General features: G+C 43.6%; 1 protein-coding gene across 1 annotated transcript in view; it reads left to right on the top strand.

The window, feature by feature from the left end:
- The first annotated feature begins 20,551 nt into the window (after positions 1-20,551).
- The window catches only part of RFNG (RFNG O-fucosylpeptide 3-beta-N-acetylglucosaminyltransferase), a 437,995-nt gene continuing 431,788 nt past the window's right edge, over positions 20,552-26,758 (top strand). Inside the window, exon 1 of the mRNA XM_044069727.1 lies at positions 20,552-21,240. The gene's annotated coding sequence lies outside the window, so the exon portion shown is untranslated. The remainder of the gene's footprint in view (positions 21,241-26,758) is intronic.

Genomic DNA, 26,758 nt, shown 5'->3' with positions numbered 1-26,758 from the left:
ATTTTTAATCCAAAGGGCATCTTTGTGAACTCATACAATCCAAAAGGAGTCATATAGGCTGACCTCTCTCTAGTGGTGGGAGTCAAGGGCACCTGCCAGTAGCCCTTGGTCATATCAGTAGTGGTCAGATACGTAGCCCTACCCAGCTGCTCTAAGGTTTCATCTGTCCTAAGCATAGGTAAGCATCTGATTCTGCGTAACTATTTAGTTTCCTGTAGTCCACACAGAACCTGGTGCCACCATCTTTCTTTGATTGGTGAAAAAACAGTACATAAGTAATCATTCTCAAATTAAATATATTATACAAGCAATACAGAGTATATACATGAGAATATTCCATACGAGTAGTTTTCAGCTGGCAAAATTTATATAGGACATTTCATGCAGTAGATGCAAAGCAGATAGAGGAATTAATTAGAGACTAGGTACTTAAACTTTTCACACGTTTAGGAGGTGGAATAGCTGAGTAACAGGCTATATGAGTACTGTTGCAGGAATCTTCAAAGTCGGTGGATATTGTTGCAGATATAAGTGGTGGTATGACATTAAGGTAGGCTGTGAGAGTACCTGAATGTCTCACCTGGTTCAATGGCAGATCTATAAGGGTTAGGAAGAAAAGGAAGTAGAGAGGAGGGATCAATGGTAGGACAATGTGGGTTAGTAGAAGAGGGAAGTGGACAGGATGGAGAGGTGGAGTAAGTAAAAAGGACAGGTGGATGTGAAAGGAGGATGCTAGAGTAGTAGAGTAGGGTTGAGAATAGTTATGATGGTTTAAGTTAAGTTATATGAGATGTGGTGTTAGCACATGTGCATAGCCAAGAAGAGGAGAGGTGTTGTTTCAGAGATGTCTTGAAGAGGGTTACTCAGCAGGTTGATCTAAATGTTGGGGGGAGGGAGTTCCAAAGTTTTGCAATGGTAAAAGAGTGAAGCATCTGGCCAACCAAAAGTTTGGGTTTTTCTACATTTACGAGCAGTTAGTTGTTGGATTGGAGTGGTCTGTTAGGATGGTATAAAGTAAGTATAGAAGACAGAGCAGGGCACATGGATGGATTATGAATTAGTTTATGAGCTGTAGTTAGTTGGATAAAGGTGATATAGTTGGGGAGTTCAAGCCATTTTAGGTTGCATAATGATAAGCAGTGGTGGGATGAGTAGGAGCCATTAGTTACAAACTTAGCAATTTTGTTGTAGCATGAATCTAGTTTGGACTTTACAGAGGACTGAATGTTGGTGAGGAGGGGGCACCGTATAAAAGAGAGGGTAATAGAAAAGAAGAGGCAAGGGAAAGTTGGGCTGATGCACTGAGTAGATGTTTGTGTTGGTAAAGAGTGCTAAGCTTTTGATGTGTCTTTTTGACATTGGACTGGATGTGCAGGTCGAATGTGAGGTTTTTGTCTATGATGACACCTAGGAGTTTTGTGCTAGGTAGAATGTCAATGGTGGTACCATTTAGGAATTGAATGGTGATGTTCTGTTTTTGTAGGGGTGTTGACTTTTTGGGGGCCAAAATTACTAGTTTGGTTTTGTTGGGGTTCAGGGCAAGATGGTTATTAGATATCCATGCTAACATGATACAATTTGTACCCCTGCCTCCTGCCTAGCAGTTCTACCATATAGTTAACATCACTGACCTTCCTTACCACTTTGAAGGGTCCCTCCCAAGCTGCATACAACGTATTGTGTCTGACAGGAATGAGAGCCATAACCAGCTGCAACACAGCATATTCCCTGGCTCGAGCATTCCTGTCATACCAGACCTTTTTCTGCTGTTGGGCTCCTGCCAGGCTCTCCGGGGCCAAGCCCATGAGCTCCATAAGCCTTGTCCTGAGATTTAGAACATATGCCACAACAGACTCCTTGTAGGATTCACACTCAGTCTCCTACTCATCACAAATCAAATCTAAACACCTCCCTACCCTGTGCCGATACTGCAACTCAAAGGGTAAAAAAGCCTGTGGATTCCTGGGGTACCTCTCTATAAGAAAACAGCAGATGGAGCAAATATCTGTCCTATGTCCTACTCCCTCTTAAACTGGTCTGCAAATGCCCGTAGCATGGTCTTTAGTGTAGAGTTTAACCTCTCCACCAGACCATTAGTCTGGGGGTGGTAAGGGATGGACTTTGGGTGCTTCACCCCACACAGCATCCACAGACAAGATGACAGGTCTGACATGAAATTGGCACCTCTGTCAGTCAGTATTTCTTTTGGGAAACCTACCCTGGTGAAAATTTCTAGCATTTGCCACCTTTTCTGTCTCAATGAAGGACAGAGCCACTGCCTCAGAGTATTTGGTAGCATAATCTACTATCACTAGGATATACTTCTTCCCTGTGGAACTTGGGGTACTCAGAGGCCCCACAATATCCATAGCTACCTTCTGAAATGGCTCTTCAATCACAGGCAAAGGCATCAAAGGAGCCTTGACCTTGTCTCCTGCCTTGCCTACCTTTTGGCACTGCTCACAGGTCCTGAGTACCCTGTTACATCCCTTGCAATCCCAGGCCAATAAAAGCTCTGCACAGTGCATCTCTTGGTATGCTTTATACCCATATGACCTGCAAAAGAAATGTCAAGGGCTATGGCTAGAAGTGTCAGATGGTAGTCTCTGGGCACTACCAGCTGCTGTACTCTCTCACCCTCTAGCCCTCCCTCAGGGGTCCATTCTCTATACAGTAACCCTTTCTCCCAATATACAGATTCCCCTTTTCCTTGGCAATCAGGTGCTTCATAAGCTACCTCCTTCAGGCCCTGTATTGTAGGGTCAGAGAGCTGAGAATGTCTCAACTCTCTCTTTGTAACCCTTCCCAGCTCCCCTCCCACAGGAAATCTGGTATCCTCTGACAGCAGTACTTCACTCTGAGCCTGGGTACTACTACTCACCTCTGCCCTTGCAGTCAGTCTGTCCAAGGGAACATCAGTACCCACAAGCAGCTGTGGCTCCCCTTCAGTCTCACTGCTACAGGGTAGCTCCCTTTCTGAAGTAACCACCTCAGCAGTCCTGGCTTCAAATGTGCAGTCTATCTGGGTCCCTCAGGCTGCCAGGCCCACATGCCTGTCTCCAAGCCCGAAGGGTGTCACTGCATGCACATAAGGTACTGCATTATCAAAATTATTCCTTGTCAGAACATATGCAGGGATATCCTCATACACACCTACTTGCTTGCTTCCTTTTCCACCCTCCCAGTCAATGTGAACCCTAGCCAAAGGTATTTGGAATTGGGTCCCTCCTAAAGCTCTGACTGGAGTAGACTGCCTAAGCAAACAGTGCTCCTTTTTAACCATTGCAGGCTTTACAATGGTTAGATCAAAGTCTGTGTCTCTCTTAGCAGTGACCTGTTTTCCATCTACTAATATAGGATATAACCTCTTGTGGAAGTTTGGTACCCTTGTTGTCTCCAGACAACTTACTGCTGGCATTCTGTCATTTCCACTTACTGACACTCCCACCTTTTGTTCCCCACCTTGCCTCTGTAGACATCTATATGCTACATGGCCCCACTGGTTGCATTTAAAACATTTAACTTGTTCTGGCCATGTACCTGAACTAGTGGCTTCCCCTGCTACTGGCGGACTCTGTTGGGGCAAGTTTAGGCTGACCACCATGGGTTTTCTTAGACCCATGAGCAGCACTGGGTAACCCTTTCCTTTGCAATGATGCCCTACTTGCTAGGAATAGGTCTCCCTTTTTCCCCAACTCATCTGCGGTATTACATTCCCTATCTACAAACCAGATTCTCATGTCCTCAGGCAAAGTGCTAAGGGCTTGTTCTCTCACCAAAAGGTCTGCCAGCCCATCAAAAGTGGTGAACTGACACCCAGCCACTCACCCATATATGAAAATAAGTGCTTAACTCAGCAATATATTCACACACTTTCATCTGCCTTTCATCTATGCTCACAAAACTTTTTTTCTGTAGGCTTCAGGTGTTAACTTAAAACACTCTAATAAACAATTTTTAACAGTATTATAATTTAAGCAATCAGTATAAGACAATTTAGAAATAGGAGTTACAGCTTTACCATGGAGGAAGAGGGGCAGGAACCGTACCCAGAGCCCTTGGTGAACATTATACTGGTTACATGCATTTTCAAACATATGAATACGACTGTCAAATATATCACTCTCTGTAAATTGTGGAAGAATTTTACTGACCTTTGTTGCTTCTGGGGTTTGGTTACCCCCTTTCCCATTACCTCCATGACCCTAGCGAAGAGTCAGCATCTTCTTTTCATGTTACCTCTGCCTCTCATTTTCTTCAGCTGCCAAATGTCTCAGTCTCTCATTTTCTTCAGCCTTCAGACATCTCAGTCTCTCTGCTGATTCTAGTTCCAACCATTTGGTCTCCAGTGCAAGTCTCTTTAACTCCAGATGGATTTTAAGTCCTCTGTGGAAAGGTTGAACTGTCCATTTTCTGAGAGTTGCACATCCCCAAGACCAGTCTGGTTGTTCTCCTGGTTGCTGGTCTGCGATGCAGCTGTGACTAAGGCTGCAATCATTTCTGCTTTAGTCAGGTTGGCATGCCCCAGTCCTTTGGCTTGGCACATCTCAGCCAACTGGCTCCTTGTCAGCTTGCCATACTTCTCTGCTGACATCCTTGCCTGCTCTCTCTGACTAACTAAGCTAACAAAAAATAAATAAAACTATTGTGATATGAAACTCTGAGTGTTCACTATGTGGCTGATTGGGAATACAAACACTTTCTTTAGTGACGACTGTTTACAGGCTACAGGAGTTCAATATCCACACCACTGAATTCCAATATGTATGTGATGTGGTGATCCCACCACTGCCAACCAATGAATGTGATGCCCACCACTGAAGCAGTAATCAAGGAGCCTCAATCCTCACCACTAGCACCAGTGAGGGACGTACATTGGGAGGATGACAAGGTACACACATAGTATTTCCAGATGCAGCTCACTGCATCAAGTGCAGTTTCTCTTAAGAGCACACAGAGACCACAGTTAGTCTGGGGCTGGCTTCTCCCTCTTTCTCCAGATCCCCAATAAGACTCCCCACTGACACAGCTATAGAGTTGAGTCCTTAGCCAGGGTTCCAAGCCACGTCCTGCAACATTCTCTCTGCTCAACCAGTGCTTCATGCCCCTGCCCAAGTAGCTGACACACACACTCTTGGAGATTTGTTTTACACACACACACACACACACACACACACACACACACACCTGGGAAAGGCTGGCACAGGTGTACTAGCTATGCTCCCTTCTACCCAGACTATAAGGTAGTTATCACTGCCACCAGAACCCCTTATCGGCTACTTTAAGGTCTTTAACAAAGGGTGTCCAATCTTAATGTGTAATGTTGCTATTAAGACAAATGGTAGTTTGACCAAGAGCACGGCTATTAGGAGTGGTCCGCACAGTGTCACCAAATTAATATGCAAGTACTCTCAGCAATTAAATATCTCTAGACAGAGCAGCCACTGAGAAAGGCTTATATATATTTAATAATAAATAATAAAGGAACAAGAAAATACTCAGTTTATAATTACAGTGACATCAGAATTCAAAATCACAGGAAATATTTAAAATAGCATTGCAGGACAGTCTCAAATAAAGAAGCACATCTAAATTAAGCTTTGCTATATTCCTGACTATATCTAAGAGAATTATACTGTTCCATAGACTTATGAAGAGCAAGGCAAATTTGTGGTGAATGGGTCTTCTCATCAGGTCCAAGATAGACTACATAATGCTGTCTCTCTCAGAGAGGTCTCAAAATTAATATCTCAAATATTACTGCTGGGATAGCTTGCAGAATGGCCTTATTTCTTGTCATCTGACTATCCCAGGTGAAACCCCCCACTGCTGGAATCTGGCAGTATTTAGCACCTACCTGTGAAACTCCATAGACAAAGGCTTTGCATCAGATCTTTGGCAAATAGTGGAAGTAATAAAACAATATAACACTTCCAAGACAATACAGAAATCTCCTTAGTTTTAGACATTGTGTCTCCTTGCTGCACAGAAACTAAAAGACAACATATTTTGTATGGTTTAGCCTTAAACTAATTTAATTTCAGCTATTTTTCTGAAGTTTTGCAAGTTAACCTCCTGTATTCTAGTTTCTCCTGTTAATATATATATATATATATATATATATATATATATATATATATATATATATATATATTTAAACAGTTACAATAGTGTATGTACATTTCTGTTCTATTCCAATAGGGTACAATGTGGATAGATTTCAAACAGCACTTTGTAAAATACTTGTTCAGCAGATGTCTGTACAAACCATCTTATATGACATACAGCTCTAATATATTTGTAACACAAACATCTTATATGAATCATGTTGATATACACAGATGGCATATAATTACTTACAAAATTCCAGATAGCTTGGCTGGCAGTATCTCCTTTCATGACAAACATGATGAAGCCTTACCATGATACAGAGGCCCTTGTGCTGAGTATTTGCAGTGGGTGGCAGGAGGAATCTTAGGGGGATCTGGTGACTGCTCTCCTCAGTGAGGCTCAGACTGACACCTCAGTGAAAGAGGTAGCAATGTCCCAGTGGCTATCCCCTACCCAGGTTCGAGAAATCCAAGCAGTGTTACAGGAGTTTGGGGCATTCAATGGGAAACCTTGTGGAGCACTATGTGGATACAACGCTCCAAAGACATATAACAAAGGCTCCTTACAGGGTGCCTGAGTGAACCAGACAGACTCTTAGGGAGGAGATACAAGAGATGTTGGGACTGGGAGCAATCCAGGAGTCCAGCAGTACCTGAGCCTCCCCAGTGGTGCTGCTACCAAACAAGGATGGCAGCATCAGGTTCTATTAGAGAAGCTGGGTGGGGCTAAGTATCTGACCAATATTAATCTTACCAAGGGCTACTGGCAGGTGCCATTGACTCCCAATGCTAGACAGAGTTTAGCCTTCATGACGTCTTTTGGCTTGTATGAGTTCACAAAGATGCCCTTTGGGATGAAAAATGCCCCACAACTTTCCAGAGGCTTGTAGATTGTATCCTAGCAGGAACCAGAGATTATGTCCTTGCTTACCTGGATGATATTGCTATCTACAGCCATTCCTGGCAAGAATACCTTCAGCATGTCAGGGAAGTGCTGGGCAGACTGCAGAGGGTTGATCATTAAGCCCAGTAAGTGTCAGGTGAGTATGGCATAGGTCTCCTACCTGGGACATTGAGTGGGGAGTGGTAAGATTAGGCTAGAACCTGCCAAAGTGGAAGCCATTCAGGCACAGGCTTGCCCCTGTTACCAAAAAGCAGGTGAGGGCATTCTTAGGGACAGTGGGGGTACTACAGAAAGTTTGTCCCCAATTATAGTACCATAGCTGCTCCCCTCACAGACCTGACAAGGAAAAACATGTCAGATAAGGTACTGTGACCCCAGCATGTGCGCAGGCATTCCAGAGGCTTAGAGGAGCTTTGGAAGGACCCCCTGTGTTAGCCTGTCCAGATTACAGCAAATAATTTGATGTGCAGGCGGATGCTTCAAACCATGGGGTGGGGGCTGTACTTAGCCAGTTTCCTCAGAGGGAGAAGAGCACCAAGTGGTATATCTCAGCTGTAGACTCCAAACCAGGGAGGAATGTTTTGCAGTTGTAGAAAAGGAATATCTAGTCATAGTATGGGCACTGCAGAAACTTCAGCCTTATCTGTACGGAAGGAAATTCAATGTAGTTACAGACCACAGTCCCTTAACATGGCTACATACAGCCAGTCAGCAAAATGTCGAGTTGTTATGGTGGAGCTTAGAATTGCACACATATGACATGACAGTACAACACCGTAGTGGGGTCGGCAATGCCAATGCAGATAGGCTCTCAAGACAGGGAATGGGTAACATATTCCCAGATAGACTTATTTCTCTCAAGCAATGTTTCTCAAGGATCACTTGAAAAAACTAGCTTGAGTCTTTGAGGGGGGGCATATGTGATGATATGGGCAAGTGCCAGCATAGCCAGCTGGAGTTTTGTAAAGAACAATATGTCCTTTGAATATCAAACTGATTTATACAAGATGCTTGTGTTACAAATTTATTAGAACTGTTTGCCATTTCTATATCAAACTGATTTGTACAGATGCTTGTGCTGAAAATGTGTTTGTGAGGTTTGCTTGTGTTAAAATGTATCAACAATGCACCCTGCTGAAATGAAAAGAAATGTACATGTATTATTGTAACTGAATTAAATGTATATATTTTAATGGAGGGTACTGGGACAGCTACAGTTAACCAGCCAGATTGCTTAAAGAAAAACAAGGGAAATATAAATGAGCAGTTAAATCATTAAAATGGCACATTACAGTACTGAATAGGACCAGAGTTGCTAGGTCTGGAAAAAAAGCCTTTATTAGCTTATTAAAAGGAGGGGAAGCCTCAGGCACTGCAATAAACGGTTGGGTGTATATTGTAGCTGTCTATGCTAAATTCCTATCTCAGCTTCAAAGGGGAATAATGTGAGAACCTAGAGTCAGGTGACCAGATGAGGTCATTCAGCCAGCCCTCTTGGAAATTATATTTTAGATATTACAAAGAGAAATCTCAGAGTATTGAATATTCTGTTTTGGTGAGACTCACCCACAGCATCTTGCCTTGAGGTAGTAGATAACTTAACTAGGGAACAGTAATTATTTTAAACTAGTCAGGAGTATAGTGAAACTTAGTTTAGATATTGTTTTTCTTTATTTGTCTAAGTCTGTCCATCAGTGTTCTTTTCAATATTTCCTGTGATCTGAAATCTATAATTTACTGTAAACATATATTCAACATTTTCATAGGATCATAGGAGGTTACTAGGCTAATGGCCCTAGGGCCCTTACAAGCCTAGTCAAGAGTTTAGCCCCAAAAAGAAACCTCAGTCAGCACCTGTCACCCCTGTCAGTGAGGGACACAGATGGAACCCCTGGTACAAATGTGTGGTTTCCCATCCATTTATTAAGGTTGCACTTGATTATTTATTAGTAAGTATATTTAAAACTTTCATTGTGGTGGTCCTTGTAAAAAAAAGTATCTAACCTTTGAGAGCACTTATATTTATTTGGTGACATTGTGTGGGCCACTCTAGAAGGCCTAGCTGTTTTGATCAACTACTATATTTGTATTAGTATTAATATTGCACCATACAATTGGATACCCTTTGTAAGAGCCTTATAGTAACTGACTGGTGTCAGTGAATCTACCTTATAGTCTGGGCAAAGCCTGTAGCTTGGATAATCTGTGTCAGCCTTTCCCAGGTGTGTGTGTGAAAATTAAATCTTAAAGAGTGTGTGTTGTCAGCTACTTGGGGCAGGGACACAAAGCACTGGCTTCACAGAGAGAGTGCTGGATGACTTGGCTTGGATACTTGGCTGAGGACATAACCCTACAGCTGTACCAGTAGAGAGTCTTATTGGGGACCTGGAGGGAGACAGATACAAAGACATCCAGACCCCGGGCTGAGTGTATTCCCTGTGTACTCTTAAGGGAAATTATACTTGATGCAGAGAGGTCTGCATCTGGCAGTACTGAGTGTATCCATTTGTATTCCAAGTGCACGTCCCTCTCCCATGTCAGTGGTGAGGATTCAGGCTCCTTGATTACTAGCCCAGTACGGGGACATCACATATTGGTAGCAGTGGTGGCCATCACATATTAGTAGCAGTGGAGAGCATCACACCTGCTATAGTCACAGCTTCAACAATCGCTCCCAGTTAACAGTCATCAGCAAACTTTGTCAGCCACATTCCTTTAGTTTTAGCCTGTACTTCGGAGAAGTAGATTCTGAACAGTAGAGGTCCCAGAACTGATCTCTGTGGAACACCACTGGTTCTGGGTCTGAAGGAGGGGTGAAGTCATCTATTCTGACTTGCATTGGTTCTATCACTGAGCCAGTTTGCAACCCACCTGACAATATATGGGTTGATACCCAGCTGGTTGAGTTTGTCAATGATGCCTGAGTGAGGGATTGTGTCAAAGGCCCTGGATAAGTCTAGGTAGGCTGTATGCACAGATTTGCCCTCGTCTAGGGCTTTGGAGATGTCTCGAAGAAGTCCACCAAGTTAACAGGCAGGATCTCCCCTTGACAAAGCCAAACTGGGTGGGGCCGAGCATTTGAAGATTTCCTATATCTTTGTTAATAAGGTTCATGATGATTCGTTCCATGGCCTTGCAGCGAAGGCTGGTCAGGCTAATGGCTTTATAGCTCCCAGAGTCGGGGGATGCACCTCCTTTGTGCAAAGGGATGATGGTAGCTGTTTTCCATTCTGCTGGAATGAAGCCAGTGCTTAGGCTGTGATTGAAAAGTTTGCCCAATGGTGATGCTAATTCCCCTTTCAACCCATGTAGAACACAACCCAGGATATTGTCTGGTCCCACAGAGGCTGTGTTTTTGGCCTTGAAGAAGGTGTTTAAGACCTGCTCCTCAGAGATACTAGGTGGGGGACAAGTATTAGGGTTGCTTTATGGTGTATGTGGCAGGGACAGAGGAGTGAAATTTTCAATTAACCTGTCAGCCGGTAGGTTTGCTATATCCACAGGTTCTGTATATGTAGTACCATTAACTATGAGTTCAGTGTAAATCTGGGCATTACCTTTGAAGTTACACATGTAACTATAGAATGTCTTCTGGTTATCCTTACTTAGGGAAGCTAATTTGGATTCATAATTAGCTTTGGAGGACTTCACTATGAGTCTTATTTGCTTGTTTAAGTTAAGGAGGGAGTGTTTCCAGTTTTGAGACCATTCCTTCCTACTCTTAGACAGCAATTTCTTTCTCCTCTTGTATAGCCTATTAATGGCATCTGTCCACCTGACAGGTATATTTTTCCTTGAAGATTTTGCTTTGGTTCTATCAGATGGCAGAGTCAATGCAATTGCACAGGTGCTCGCATAAAACATTGGTGTACAACTCAGCATAGGTGTCTGTTACATCAATGGGGGAGGGGCTATGAAGCTATTTATGCTGTCACTTAAGAGGTTTGGAGAAGTTTTTTAGTCACGTTGCAGCCTACCAAAGCTACAAAATGCACAAGTACATGTCTTCAAAACAAAGGTTTTTTTAGTGCTTGGGACTCAAACACTTGTAATAAAACCCTCCTATATAATGCAAGGATAATCCTTGTTGTTGTATATTTTGGCTTTTCCCGGTTAGGGGTCGCCACAGCGAAACTCCGGTCCGCTAATGATTGGCAGCAGATTTTTACATACCGAGTTGCCAGCCCTGGCGTACAACCTTCAATGAAGGTACGCCCATTCACGCGTGTCTCCACACAGAAGACGCTTTAGCTGAGACTCGAACAGGACAACGTCTTACTGTGAGGCGACAAACTACCGCAGCACCACCACCGCAGTTTTGCCCTTGTTAATGCTAGAAATTCAGTTGGCTACCACTCTGGCTGTGTGGTTATACTGCATACACTAAATATATGCAAACACTTTAAAAAAGAAAAAGCTATGTACCCAACATACTGACTTGTAAAATAAGTTATGTGCACTGTTAAAAAAAAACTATGCTGCTATCTATTGTTTAAATGCTTTACTATTTAGTTTTCTCTGTGTAGTATTGCAACAATTCCTATCAGAACTATTAACAGCAGTTAGAATGCTTGTAAGGAACTTTGTATTTAGTTTTATCATGGATTGGCGCCAAGGTAAAAAGCTCCATGGATCAGCCCACCAACTTAGTTAACAAAAACAAAAAAAAACCCCAGAAAAATAAATAAATGCATATATACTGTCTCAGAGCCATAGGTTTTAATTTTCAGGCCTGCTCAGTAATTTAAATTAAATTTTCAACTTCAGTCAAAGGGAGCAGATAGGCACACTTACTGTACTCAGATGAGGATTTTTTTCTGAACATCTCTCAAAAATGTATGGATTAAAGAGCAATGATTAGAATAGTCTAAACTAGTGTCTACTGTATAGAACTATGTGTATCTCTGAAAATAGCCTTTTTATGGTTATAAGGGGCAACAGTCAAAAATAATGTATCCCTTTCATAAGTTTATAAGGGTGAAATGTGGATGAGTACATTTTTTAAAAGACAATGGAAGTACTGATGGCAACTGCAGAATGTTTGAGCACAAATTTCTGGCTATACCCTTTCTTCAGTCCCAATGGTAATTTTAATTTCCTGGCAACCATATATACTGAATAACTCTAGTCAAGTCCAGAAGTTCAGCTATTTAATTCATTATGCTTTTGTTTTCTTTTACTGGCAGCACTTCAAACTGTCCCTGATTTCACAGAACGTCATGACCATTTATTTTGTTTCTTATTTTTGTCCTGTTCCTTGCATTTTTTATTATTTATTTATTTGTTCTTTTTATTTTATTTTCTGGTAAATCGCCATGTTGCTGATACAAAATGCTTGCCAGTGTAACACCTGTTGGGGTATTAACTTGTTAATGTGAAGAAGAGTAATATTTTAACATCTTCCCTGCCCCCCCACTATTTTTTGTTTTGTTTTTGTCTATAATTCTTCTGCTATGAAACTGAGAGGTACGGAACTGCCTATTTCTCATACGTTGTTATGCTGTCCTGTCTGACAATGGTATTCTAACTTAAAACAGAGTTGACCTGCTGAGAAAGGATTGTACAGGTAATGGAAATTCTGCTCTTTAATGACAGAAAAAGAAAATAATACATTGTGATACTGTTAATATATTTGTGAGCTCAGCTGCAGTTTTTGAAGACGCAGAACAACTCCAACTCACTTTAAATATCTAAACTGCATATTACATTGCATTCTGTGACTGAAAAAGCCACACTAGGTCACCAGAGTACATTCAGAAATCTCATTTTTAAGACTCGCCGCATACATACTTCTCAGCTGCTGGGATGTATGCGTAGCGCTCTTAATTTTTGCCCACACATGCAGCTTTGTGCCTCTAAGATTTACTGATGCGAAGATGCGCCCTTATAAAGACAGCATATTAGGGTTACCACTTGTCCCACTTTGCGAGGGACAGTCCCTCTTTGGGCAGTTGTGTCCTGCAAATAAATTGAAAAAATGGCAAATGTCTTGAGATTTTAGGACAAAACGTTTCTTAAATTATATGTAATAGTTGCATAAAACAGTTATTCTGTATCTGAAACACCTAAATGTTATAAGAAACAGAATAAGCAATTAAAATGCTACGAAAATAAGCATGTTAAGTTGTCAATCTCGCCTTCATTCTTGCTGGATGGGTTCGGAGCCGAACCTCGGCTCCGACTCGGCCTATACTAAAGCTCGAGAGCTAATTTTACCGGCTCGAGGCAACCCTATATCCCATCATGTTAGGCGGTAACTACCCAGATCTCGTTTGCCGCTTATGCTAGCGAGGTGCTCTTTTTACCGGCTCACAGGTTAGTGACTATTTTTCAGTAAAATCTTGGTCTTCTCCTTAGTTTTCCCCTAGTATACTAATATAATCTTAAATAGGCTAGTTTCTTGGTTAATTTAAATTTTTTAGTCCCTATTTTTTATCCCTTATCCCTGTCATACTCCCCACCCTAGGTTAGGCCTTAGGCCCTTCCATTTTATTCTTAATTCCCTCACAGGGATTCTTAACTGTGTGAGTGTTCCTTTAGTTTCCCTGTATCCCCATTTGTTGGAGTGTGTGTGTGTGTTTTTCTTCTATCTTTGTTGTTTTTCCTTTCGACAACAATATGTCGGAGACAAAGGTCTCAGGCTTCAAGAAGTGTGACTCGTGCTGTCAGAAGATGTCTCTGACAGACGGTCACACTTCTTGTGTTTATTGCCTGGGACCCCTGCACCTGCAGGACTCTTGCTCATTGTGCCATGCATTCAGCCCAAGAGTCCTGCAGGAGAGCAGGAATAAATTTATCCTAAGGGGCTTATTAAAGCCCGAAGGTTCCCCGGCTAAGTCTGTGCCGGGGAAGCCTTCGAAGCCACCTAAACCGTCGGCTCCGAGCTCTAAGCCTTCGGATGGTGGCTCACCTTCTGCGACATTATCGGCTCCGGCTGGAGCCGATACCTCTGTATTGCAGCTGCCTGCATCGGCTCAAGCCGGAGCTGATACCTCTAAGACTCTGTCTTCAAAGTCGGCTCCGGCTGGAGCCGACGTGTCTACGGCTCCATCATTCTTGATGCCCTCCACACACAAAAGGTCCAGATCTCCATCTCTGGAGTCTATCCATTTGGCTCTGAGGTCACCGTTACTCTCGGAGCGGAGCCATCGGAGCCATTCCTCTCGGTCTTCCAGGCTTTCCGATCATGACCTTGAGAGGGTGGTAAGCAGACTATTAAAGTCTCAGGCACTGGCCCAAATGCTTCACAGCCTGTCTCATCAGACAGCGGCTATGTCCATACAACATACTATTCCTCCTTCGACTCTACCCCAATGTTTGGAGCCGGAGCTCCTTGGAGCCGTGACCATTTTGACATCGGAGCCGATACCTCCCCCTTTGGCTCCATTGTCTGCTCCGATCTCATCCATGGTGCCATCTTTGGAGGGATCCGGGTGCTTGGACTCTCTCGCCAGCTCCAAGGGGGCGAGTGGCATCAGACCCTTGTCCGACCCCGTTCTCCCTCTCGGAGCATCGGCGTTGGTGAGTTCGGCCCCGACATCGGCTTCGGAGCCGTCCCTGTCGGTGCCGGCTGGGGTTCCTAGCTCTTCGGAGCGGGAGCTCTCTAGCCTGCCTGACAGGGGAGCCTTCAAGGTCATGAGGAGCGTACTGGCCCCAGTGCCTGCTCTACGGTCAGCTCCATCAGCTCCTCCCACTGTAGTGCCTGCTGATGTCTCTTCCCACTCTCTCGCCCCCGGCCATCGAGATCCAATGCCTCAGGTTTCCCCATTGGGAATATCCTCCTCTTCCGAGGTTTCTCCTGATCCGTCAGGTGAACCCCCGCGTAAGAGGACATGTAAGAGGAAGCATGTGGACTCCCCTGAGTCCGTCACATCTGATATCGACTTGGAAGGATCCCCAAGGTCCCCCTCTGAGGATGTCTCCTTCTCTGACATCATTGAAATCCTTAAACAGAGGGGGAACTGGTCTTCCCTTAATCCTTCTGAGGACGAGTCGGTTTACCTGGAGGCTTTTGGTTCTCGACCCTCCACCTCCTGGGTGTCTCCGCCCTTCGACCCCTTATGGAAGTGGTGGCACGGAAGGCGTGGACGGCCCCTGATTCGATGGAACCCACCCCATGGAGGCCTTCTAAATTTATAACAGCCCCTTCTGATAAGCAATTTTTATCTAAAGGTGTCCCAGTTGATGCCATGGTGGTGGCGGCAGCTACTAAGAAGGAACTGGCTGATCCTTCAGTGCCTATCCATCCGCCTAACAAGGAATCTAGGACAATGGATAGGTACGGTAAGCAGATGTTCTCATCAGCGACCTTTGCCATGTGGTCGCTGAACTACTTATGCCACTTCACCCGTCTTCAAAGAGACATTCTTAAAGAACTGGGTGAGGTCCTACAGGATCCATCAGCTTCTGGGTCTCAGGACAAAATTAACTCACAGCTAGGAACCCTGAATTTGAATTCCATTGTCAACTCCTCCATGTGGCTCATTTCATATGCAGCCGATGGAGCGAGTAGGGCCGCAGGCACAGGTGTGGCTTTGAGGCGTCACGCCTGGATACGGCTTTGCAACTTCGCAGACCCCTTCAAGGTGTCTTTCACTAACTCCCCCTTTGATGGTTCAGCGTTGTTTGGACCTCAAGTGAAAGATACTTTGACCAGATGCGAACAAGATGGCAAGACTCTTTCTGCCGTAGGAGTCCGTTTTTCTACCCCATCTAGACCATATCCTAAGGGTGGAAAAATGTGGTTCCGTAAATCACAAGAAGTCACGCCTGATGCAAGAGGTCAGTTCACCCCTAGAGGCAGAGGGGGGAACAACAACAACAGACGCCGTCCAAAAGGCAGAGGGGGACCGCAGAACCAGGGTAGCAGAGAAATCCTCTCTGACAAACCCTTCCAGCATCCCTGAGGTGCTGCCCGACTGTCCACCTTCGAAGGCAGTCGGGGAAGATTATCGCTGTACCCACAAGCCTGGCTCTCCCTCACTCAAGATAAATGGGTGCAGTCGATCATATCCGAGGGTTATAAAATTCCCTTTATCCAAACTCCAACGATTCAAATGGGGTCTCTTCCAGAAGTTCCACCCAGTCTAAGGGAACAAGCAGCACTAGAAATATCAAAGCTGCTAAAAAAGAGAGCCATCCAGCCTGTCCCAGCAGACCAGCTAGGATCCGGAGTCTACTCAAAGTTCTTTTTGGTACCAAAAAAAACAGGGGACTGGAGGCCAATATTGGATATCAGCAAACTAAACAAGTTTGTAAAAAGAACGAGGTTCCGGATGGTCACGCTACAGTCCATTTTACCCCTTCTGGGCAAGGACAATTGGATGTGCTCAGTGGACCTTCAGGATGCGTACTATCACATCAAAATGCACAGGTGCTCCAGAAGGTTTCTCCGCTTCCGGCTGGGAGCCAGTCACTACCACTTCAGAGCCCTGCCCTTTGGTCTCACTACAGCCCCCCCGAGTGTTCACCAAATGTATGGCAGCGGTTACGGCTCACCTGAGACGTCAAGGATTCCAGGTGTTTCCATATCTAGACGACTGGCTCCTCACTGCCACCACCAGGTGTCAACTTCTTCTAGCCAGAGATTACACCATCCACATTTGCAAAGAGCTAGGTATCTCTCTAAATTTCGAAAAGTCTGCCTTGTCAGTCTATTACCTTCATAGGCACCACCTTGGACACCGTTCAGCTCTCAGCAAAGTTAACAGAGCAGAGGGTCTTAGATATTCAAAATCATGTTCACGTCTTTCTTCAGAACAACAAAATTCAGGCCAGGTATGTTCTGAAAGTATTAGGTCTCATGGCGGCAGCTTCTTCCCCTTGCCCACTTTTACATGCGGCTTCTTCAATGGATGCTTTTCTCCCAGTGGTCCTTCCAACAGCTCCCTATGACACACAAGATCTTAAAAACTCTATCTTGCAGAAAACATCTATCTTGGTGGATGGTCTCCCCCCAAGTCCATCAAGGCAGACCTTTTACTCCTCCCCCCTAGTCGCCACAGTCACAATGGACGCCTCCCTGATTGGGTGGGGGGCATTTTCAGGGCAGGACAGTCCATGGCACATGGCAACCCTTCAAATGCCACTTGCACATAAACGTCCTGGAGATGAGAGCAGTGCTTTTGATGTTGCAAGCCCTTCAAGACTCTCTTCCCCTGGGGACTATTGCAATTCAGATGGACAATATGTCCGTAGTATGGTATATCAACAAGCAGGGCGGAACCAAGTCCTATCCCCTGTGTCGAGAAGCACTCAGACTCTGGCAATGGGCGATCTCTTCTCAGCGGTTTCTGATAGCAACGCACATCCCCAAGAAATCCAATGTCATAGCGGACAGGCTGAGAAGAGCTATTCTCATGCCTCACGAGTGGTCTCTCAAGCAATCTGTGATGGACAAAATTTTTCGGAAGTGGGGGTTTCCTTGCTGCGATCTTTTTGCAACACCACAAAACAGCAAGTGCCTCGACTTCTTCACTCTCTTCCCCCTTCCAGGCCATCCCCCCAGAGATGCTCTAGTCCACGATTGGCCTCAGGGACTTCTCTACGCCTTTCCCCCCTTTCCATTAATCATACAGACAATTCAGAAAGCTACCGCCTTGAGGGCCAAGATGATCCTCATTGCCCCTTATTGGCCTCGACAGATATGGTTCCCTTTCCTGCATCACTATCTTTTGGAGCAGCCTTGGCATCTGGATCCAATGCCAGATCTTTTGGCCCATCAGTCAGGGCAGCTGCACCAATCCCTCCAATCTCTCAACCTCACAGCTTGGTTGCTCCACTTCCGTCCCTAGCCAGGCTTCCAATGATTTCAAATTCTGTCCGGGATATTATTGTAGCTTCCCTTAAGTCTTCCACCAGAAGGATCTATGCTAGTAAATGGCGACGTTTTTCCTTTTGGGCAAAGGCTAGGAACATAGATCCCTTCACTGCTCCAATACACTCAGTCTTGGATTTCCTAGCCAAAATCTTTCATTCAGGATCTTCTTCCTCCACAGTAAAAGTTCAGCTAGCAGCCATTTCAAGTTTTCACATAGGCTTGTCGGACTCCAGCATCATGTCCCATAAGCTTTGCAAGGCATTCCTCAAAGGTATCTTTTTACTCAGGCCTCCAATCAAAGACCCCCCACCACAGTGGGATTTAAACTTAGTTTTAGCATCCTTGATTCTCCCTCCTTTTGAACCTGCGACCTCCTGTTCCTTGAAGTTACTTTCCTGGAAGACACCATTCCTAGTCGCCATTACATCTGCTAGGAGAGTATCTGAACTTCATGCCCTCTGCATTCGCCCTCCTTATTTAGTGTTCCATAAAGACAGAGTTTCTCTAAGAACTAACCCGTCTTTTTTACCCAAGGTGGCTTCTCAGACAAATTTAAATCAATCTATTGATCTTCCAGTTTTCTTTCCTAATTATTCAAACAAGGCGGAGCAAAAACTACATTGTCTGGACGTTCATCGTCAGCTCCGCTACTATCTGGACAGAACTAAACAATTCAGGAAATCTGATCAGCTCTTTTTATCTTATGCAGAATGTAAAAAGGGTCTTCCGGTATCCAAAGTAACCCTGTCTAGGTGGCTGTCTTCTGTGATTACCTGTATTTATCAACTCAGAGGTAAAGAATTGCCTTCTAGGCCAAGAGCCCATTCAACCAGAGCTACATCTACAGCCTTTCAAGCTAGATTACCTATAGATACTATCTGTGCGGCAGCCACATGGGCCTCTCCTCATACCTTCGTTACACATTACAAATTGGACATGGCCTCCAGAAACAGAGCAAATTTTGGTTCCACCGTTCTCAAGAGTCTGTTCCAATGAGCCACCCAGGATGAAGGTGCTAGGGACGTGGTCCCATCCAGCAAGAATGAAGGTGAGATTGACAACTTAAAATTGAGAAGTTATGTACCTACCATAACGTTCCATGTTAGTCGTCTTCTCTCGCCTTCTTTCTTGCGTCCCGCCCACCATCCCCCTAGCATGGACAGACCGAGAGGTTTTCCCCTTCTTCCAAGGGACCTTATCTTGCACTATTCCAAGCTCAGACAGTTGGTCCTGGAGTAGATACAGCTTCAGGTAGTGATATTTGGGGAGTTCTCCTTTCTCCTCCTCCACCTCAGAGGGGAGACTGAATTGGCTATTGTTTCTCAGCTACCAAACGAGATCTAGGTAGTTACCGCCTAGCATCATGGGATATAGGGTTGCCTCGAGCCGGTAAAATTAGCTCTCGAGCTTTAGTATAGGCCGAGTCGGAGCCGATGTTCGGCTCCGAGCCCATCCAGCAAGAAAGTAGGCGAGAGAAGACAACTAACATGGAACGTTATGGTAGGTACATAACTTCTCATTATATTTAGGCAAAAAAATGAAGTTTTGTCCTTTGTACTGGCAGTGGGTATGTTTTGCCCTGCAAAATCTGACACTTGTACCAAAAATGTCCTACTTTGCCAGGGACAGTGTCCCTCTTAGGGCAGTTGTGTCCTGCAAAAAAAACTGAAAAAAATGGCAAATGTCATGAGATTTTAGGACACGTTTATTTCCTATATTTTATGTAATAGTTGCATAAAACAGTTATTCTGTATCTGAAACACCTAAATGTTATAAGAAACAGAATATCCAACTAAAATGCTACAAAAATAAGCTTCTATGTAGGCAAAAAATTGAAGTTCTGTCCTTTGTACTGGCTGTGGGTATGTTTCGCACTGCAAAATCTGATGTTTGTACCAAAAATGTTCCACTTTGAGTATTTGGAAAGGTGGCAACCCTACAGCATATTAAAGGGGACATGCAACCCGTAGCATTAATTATATGAGATTATTACACAAAACAGTTCAATTATGAACATAATAACATAGCTCTCAACCTTCCATCTCCAAAATGAGGAACACTCACCTTCATAATGTGGAACAAATAGACAAAATGTGGAACACATACTAATGGCTTACTAACAACTTCAGCTAGGAAGGTCATAGGATGGTTAAAATATGCCGGTTTAATATGATTAGTTTCTATTTACCATGGATTTCACTTAAAAAAAATCCTAACACTGAATGTGTGACAGACTCTTTCAATGTGGAACTTCGAGGAACATGAACTTTTTAAGACCCCAAATGAGGTACGTTCCTCGTAATGGGGTACACTTGAGAGGTACGCATAATAACAATAACACGCCGCTTTGTCTTCTGACCTTCTGCTATGCACATCAACACTTAAAGGTTCAGAGAGGAGTGGCCTCAGATCATTTATGCAACTAATTACGCAAATAAGAGAGATAATTTATTTCACATTACTTTTTAGATTATTTTACCTCAGATATTCTCCTTGCTGTATTTTACTAAAGTTTACCGTTTAAAAAAGTCCAGTATAACAGTAATGTTTAGATGTACAGAGGTTAAAGTTATTATTAGCTATCCCTATGGCTGTTTGATGCCAGTTATGACTTCTTGGACTTCCCTTTCACGGACATTTCAGTCAACAAACTACCAATAGAAGGAGAACAGATGTATTACGTTGCTTTCAGTAGGTGACCACAATCTGGTTTAGCAGCATAAAGTCGTTATTTCTTCTGTTCGAAAGTGAGCCAACAATGTCTGCGAAAACTAACAACTTTATGAAATGTTAGATCTTGAGCACTATAACATGTCACAAAACACCTTCCTCAACTCTTTGGGCTGAGGGGGCCATGCTCCTCGTACACTGCGGGTGGGGACTGCCCTCGTGTACATTGGGAAGAGGTAGCACACATCTGGGCCTGCCCGCCGGAGGCGCGCTGGCAACAGAATTGGCACAAGTTGCCCGTTTGTCCGGCTAAAGTGGGGGAGGAAGAGGAGGAGCCACGGACGGGCAGAAAATCCGAGTGAGCCAGACTGCAGTAGGGAGCAGTCTACTTGAAGGGTAAAGTGGAGGGGGGAGGCGGAGTTCTCCGGAAGCGGGACAACAAAACTTTTAATGAAGAACGAGTCAAAACAGAGTGGGTCAGAACAAGTGTTGTGTGAGTGAAGCTTTAAAAGGCAGCAGTATCCACTGTGATGGGGGTAACGAAATAACGAAAAAAAAAAAAAAACGGAATCAAACATTTTTTTCTTTGCGCTGGACTGTCGGCAGCTCCTAGAGGGGGACACTGAAAAGTAGCAGTATTTGGAGTTTGATGCCCGCCCTCCAAAAGCAGGCTTTACCTGTGCTAAGAGACAACATGGATATATCCTGGCCCGGGAAAGTGACAGGAGTAAGAGCAGGTAAACTGTTAACAACTTTTGTGTGTTAAGCGGTTTGGGTTGAGAAGCTTTGTTGCACCGGCAAACGCTTTCACGTGAGCTACTGAAACACTTGCTTTTTGTTTAGAAGACGCGACGCACTAGATTTAAAAAGTAAAAAAAAAAACAAACAAAACAACAACCGTGGAGTTAATATAAGAATTTGTTAGACACTCGAGTGTAAAGGGACCAGTAGCCATAGTTTTAGGAGTTTCTGCCCCATGACGAGGCATCTCCCACAGTACCGCAGTTGTTTGGTGTGTTACCCTGGCATGGCGCAAATATGAGCGCTCATCGTACGTCTGCCAGCTTGACCTTGTTTACCAACAGAGGCTCGCAATTGCCTAACAGCAGCAGATACCATTCTGCTGACCCAGAGTGAGGTGCCAAATGGTACCTCTGTTATGGTATCTGGATAACGCTACGGGATGTCTCTGCAGGAGTGTAGCTGCGAGATTCCGGTTTGAACTTCTAGTCACAGCTCTGAAACGTATATGCTTCCATTTTTTTATGGCTTAATGTATATATGTCTAATATATATCTTTTTCGATGCCTGTGATTGTAGGCTTTAGTTCAAGTAGCTGTAAGCATGCTCATTACCTCTTACAATGTCCATACCTAACTGTAGGACTGTACCTGCTTTCGTAAAAGTTTTTTTTTTATAGGGTAGCATCCATCCATCCCCAGCTCCCTTTTCCCGTTTTCGCACATGGGATTGGGGTGGCACTTCAGCAGTGACAATCCTCTAGAGCCAGTATGCACACCTCTGGGCTAGTTCTTACACTTACACCCACGTATGGCCAATGTATCCAGTTGACCTACTGAATGTCTTTGTAATGTGAGAAGAAACTGGAACACCCACAGAAAGTATTAAAAAAAAAACTTGTTTGACAACCCCATAAATACTAGGGGGTTATCTAACTTACTGAAGGTAGAGCCGAACATACCTTTGTCATACACTGTAACATTGTAAAATTAGGAAGAAGTGTTCAGCTTGCATAATTTGAATATCTAAATATGATTTTGGCTTCTACACTGGATTTGTAACATATGTATAAAAGGTGGAAATCGTATGACTATTAAAAAGTTGCTAGTCACTTGCAGCTGTATTATTAAATTTTCGCTTTGCTCTGTCACATAGTAAATTAGTCTTCTGCTATCCTAATATTTGCTGATTCATTCCATTTTCACCACCTTCTTTAGAAAATAATATTTCTAAGCATCCATTCCAAGTTAATTTCCATTTGCAGCTTGCTCCCTGTTCTCTTTCATATTTCTTCCTGCACTCAAGTTCTTCGCCCTTCCTCTCATTTATTTTTTTGTTTTTTATTTTCAAAAATGAAGACTCCTTGTTTCTGTAGACTGAGTTCATATGAAACAGGATGTATTCCGTTTCATTTTTGTAACCTCTGTTTGCACTTTTGTCCATACGTTGGTCCATTTAAATGTTCTCCAAAACTCAATGCAGTATTCTTTATGTACCCTTGGTAGATATTTACACATTGGAATTGTGATGTCATCATCTTTGGGTTCCACTCTGTGGGCTGCTGGCCTTTACAGCCATCCTCCTACTTTGCTTCACATGATGCTAATCCACATCTTTTTCTTCTTAAATGGTTCCATATTGTTTCATCTGTGTGCTCATTATCTTGAGTGTTGTCACAACTTTGCTTTTGTTTGCACTGTAACTCTGCTGTCTTTTCTAAGTTTGCTACCAAAGTCATTTGCTGATATGTAACAGCATGTGCTAATTTGTGACCAATGTTTATTCTGTGACCTATACTTGTGATCAGCCAAGGTCTGGAAATAAAAGTTCAGAAATGCAGTGACAAAGACAAATGCTGTAAGTATGCCTGAATCTGGAAAGAAAGGGTGCAGAACTTTTCCATGGTCCTTTTCTGACTAGGGGCTTGAGGACCATGACAGACAGTTGAGGCCTGTAATTACATGGTTTTGTACTGTAGGTGGTTATGTTTTATTTATTTATTTATTTATTTTAGTTTTATTTATTAATTGGATAAGTACTTTAGTCAGAATCCCCTTTTCAGCTGTGATCTTTGAAACCACCACTACTTACAAATGCTTAGATGTATGGTCAGGCCATACTTTCAACACCACACTGAAAACAGATAAAAAGTTAACTAACTTTTTTTTTTTTTTTAGTTTTCAGAAAAAAATTCCTAATTTTTCTTTCTTGCAAGAGCCTCCTTAGTCAAATGTATATTATTTGCTCAAAGGGAATATGGTCTACTGTTAATATCCATTGTCTCAAAAAATATCAAAACCCAACAAACACTCTAAATGATTCATTACAAACTCCCCAGAACAAGAACACCAGTGCATGTCCTTTGAAAAAGGTAAACGGATGCTCATAAAACAAAAATCTCATGCATCCAGACACTCCCACACCACTGCTCTAAAAACTCACTCCTATACCCCATGGCTAAAACCTCAGGAGCCACAATTACTTAGAGCCCGCATTCCTAACCTTAAAACCAAACTCCACTGCAGCAGTCAGTTTCACCCTAGAAGCACAAAAAGTATGGCATGAATTCTTCAACAATCCTAGAGATATCCCGACATACTCCAGTTTTATACTACAGTCAAAATAATTCCTGATGAAACACAGCAAGTGTGAATGTCACAGCTTAGTTCATATAACTTAAGAAAAAGAAATATTCACACAATCGTCGCTCATCAGCCCTCATATTCTCTCTCTTCATGTTAAACTCCAGGAATCGCACACACACACACACACACACACACACACACATACATACATACATATATATATATATATATATATATATATATATATACATACACACACACACATGATTACTTATCTCCTTCCTACACCCGCATTCCATCTTCCTTCTCCTGACTTGTCCCCCTTTTGTAGGTTCATAGGTAGGTACTAGGCTATTGGCCCTAGGGTGTATATAAGCCTAGCCATACGGTACTCTGGCTTTCGCCACCCAAGAAAATTATTTTCCTGTGCCCCTGTCAAGCAGAGCCACGGAAGTGATCCCCGGGGTAAATTTCTTATCTCCCATCCACTCATCAAGATTTTTGTTGGAGTGCTAATGAGGAGCTTTGTTTGATTATAGATAGGTAGTTTGTTCCATATTATGGGAAGTCCCTGGGACAGGAATCTATCCCTCCAGCATGTTCTGTTTATTGTGGTGACGAGGTTTAAGTCCCTAGAGCGTGTAGCTCGGAGGGATTGGGCTTTCTTTAAGTGGAGCATGCCCAACAGCTCAGGTTTGAGACAGCTTTGTATGTTAGGCAGAGATCGCCTCTGCGTAGGCTATATGTGATGGAGTAAAGCTGGAGTTTTTTTTAGATGGTCTGCGTAGGGCATTTGTTTGAGGCCAGTAATCCTCTTTGTGAGCAATCTCTGCGGCCTTTCCAGTTGTTGTAGATGTCTTGTTAGGTACATACCAAAAGGGGCGTTGTATTCTATAATGGGTCTAATGAGAGGTGAGTAGAGGGGAACAATGACCTTTTTTTTTTTTTTCTTCCTGGATGAGAAACCTTTTGTGATGAGGTGTGCCACGTAGAACGATTTCCTGACTACTGTGGTGATGTGATTATCAAAGGAGAGACTACTGTCCACCTGTGTCCCCAGGTCTCTTATCACACTTTCGGTGTTAAGTAGACTACTGCCTATGTGGTAGTTCATGGGCACAGAGTTTTTACTAAAACGGATGACTATGCCCTTTTTGCATTGAGCTTGAGGCCATGGCTTTGACAGTGAGGCCCTTTTGTAGGATGTCCACATTGAGTTTTGATTATGGCTCCTAGTTTGCAGTCATCTGTGAACTTTATTAGCCAAAATCCTTCTGTGTTAGCCTGTACTTCAGAGAAGTAGATACCAAACGGGAGGGGACCCAGGACTGAACCCTGTGGTACTCCACTTGTCACTGGTCTGGAGTTGGATTTACCGTCAGTTACTTTCACAGTGTGGGTTCTGTCAGTGAGCCAGTTGGCAACCCATCTTGTGACATGGGGATTAATACCTAGTGTAGTGAGTTTCTCTATAATTCCAGAGTGGGGGATGGTGCGAAAGCCTTGGCGAGATCTAGATAGGTGGCTCACACAGCCTTACTCTCATCTACGGCTTTGGTGACCGCTTCAAAGAAGTCTGTCAGGTTTAGGAGACATGATCTGTCTTTTACAAACCCGAACTGGGTAGGGTCCAGAGTTTGCAGATTACCAATGTCATTGTTTATAAGTTCCATGATGATACGTTCCATAGCCTTGCAGATCAGGCTCATCAGGCTAATGGGATGGTAGTTCCTGGGGTCTGTGGTGGCTCCCCCTTTGTGGAGTGGGATAACCGTTGTTGTGTGCCATTCAGTGGACACAAAGTCTGAGGTGAGGCTATGATTGAACATGGTACTTAGTTGGGGTGCCAGTTCGTTTTGTAGTTTGTGTAGAATGCAGCCTGGGATGGTGTCAGTTCCCATGGATGCTGTGTTTTTGGCTTTAGAGAGTGTGTTTTTTACCTGTGCAGCCGTGATTACAGCAACTTTGCATTCTTCCAGTATAGAAATGGGCCCTTTAGGGAGTGAGAAAGGGATAAAGTTAGCACTGAACCTATTTGCCAGGATGTTGGCAATATCAGTTGGTTCTGTATATTTAGTGCCATTGTGTTGTAACTCAGAGCAGGTCTGAGTGTTGCCATTGAGATTCTTGGCATAACTATATAGAATGCTTTGTGGTTGTCTTTAGAATCAGTGGTGATTTTGTTTTCGTAACTAACTTTGGAGGATCTTATGAGGGATCTCCGCTTCTTACCGAGTGATCGGGGAGTTCCTCCAATCATGGGATTTTACAACAGAATAAAGAAACTGTTGCAAAAAAAGAGTAGAGTTTATTTATGGCAGGGGACTAGCAGATTGGCTTCCTTTTTTTGGAGGATAGCATCTTGGATCCGTTAGGGATTGCACGATCCATTTCTGTCAGCATGGGTGTCGTGAAGTTTGCCACTTCTGTCTTAAGAAGCATGAAGTTGGCTTTGGAGAATTTTTTTATGGTGGTTTCCTTAATGGGGGGTGGGGGTGGGATGTGGATGTCTAGGGTGAGTAGCTTGTGGTTTCATCTGACGGCCGCCCATGTTGGTAATGATCAGGTCTAGGATATTGCTGCCCCTGGTGGGGGTGTGGATAACTTGATCCAAGGGGTTGGAATTTATGAATTCCAGAGAGTTGGTACATGAGTAGTTTTCCCAGTTAATGGTCGGGTAGTTGAAATCGCCCATTATTAGGGCGTTAGGTTGTACCCTAATATTTTCCAGTGTATCAAGAAGTGAGGAGTGGGAATCCTGGGGCATGGTAGGGGATCTGTAGCAAGCTACAGTTTGGATTGCGGTCTTGCCCAGAGTTAGTTGCACTTGGATAATCTCTGCATTATGCTGAGCAACAAGCCAGGAGGTGTGGATATCCTTAATGAATATGGACACACCTTTAGTGTTTCGGTCCAGGTTAGGTAGCTG

This window comes from Protopterus annectens, chromosome 4.part0, assembly GCF_019279795.1.
Source record: "Protopterus annectens isolate FY-2018-M chromosome 4.part0, PAN1.0, whole genome shotgun sequence".
In the NCBI taxonomy this organism is placed as follows: Eukaryota; Metazoa; Chordata; order Ceratodontiformes; family Protopteridae; genus Protopterus; species Protopterus annectens.
The sequence above is the reverse complement of the archived record's forward strand: the minus strand, read 5'-3'. Positions and strand labels throughout refer to the sequence as shown.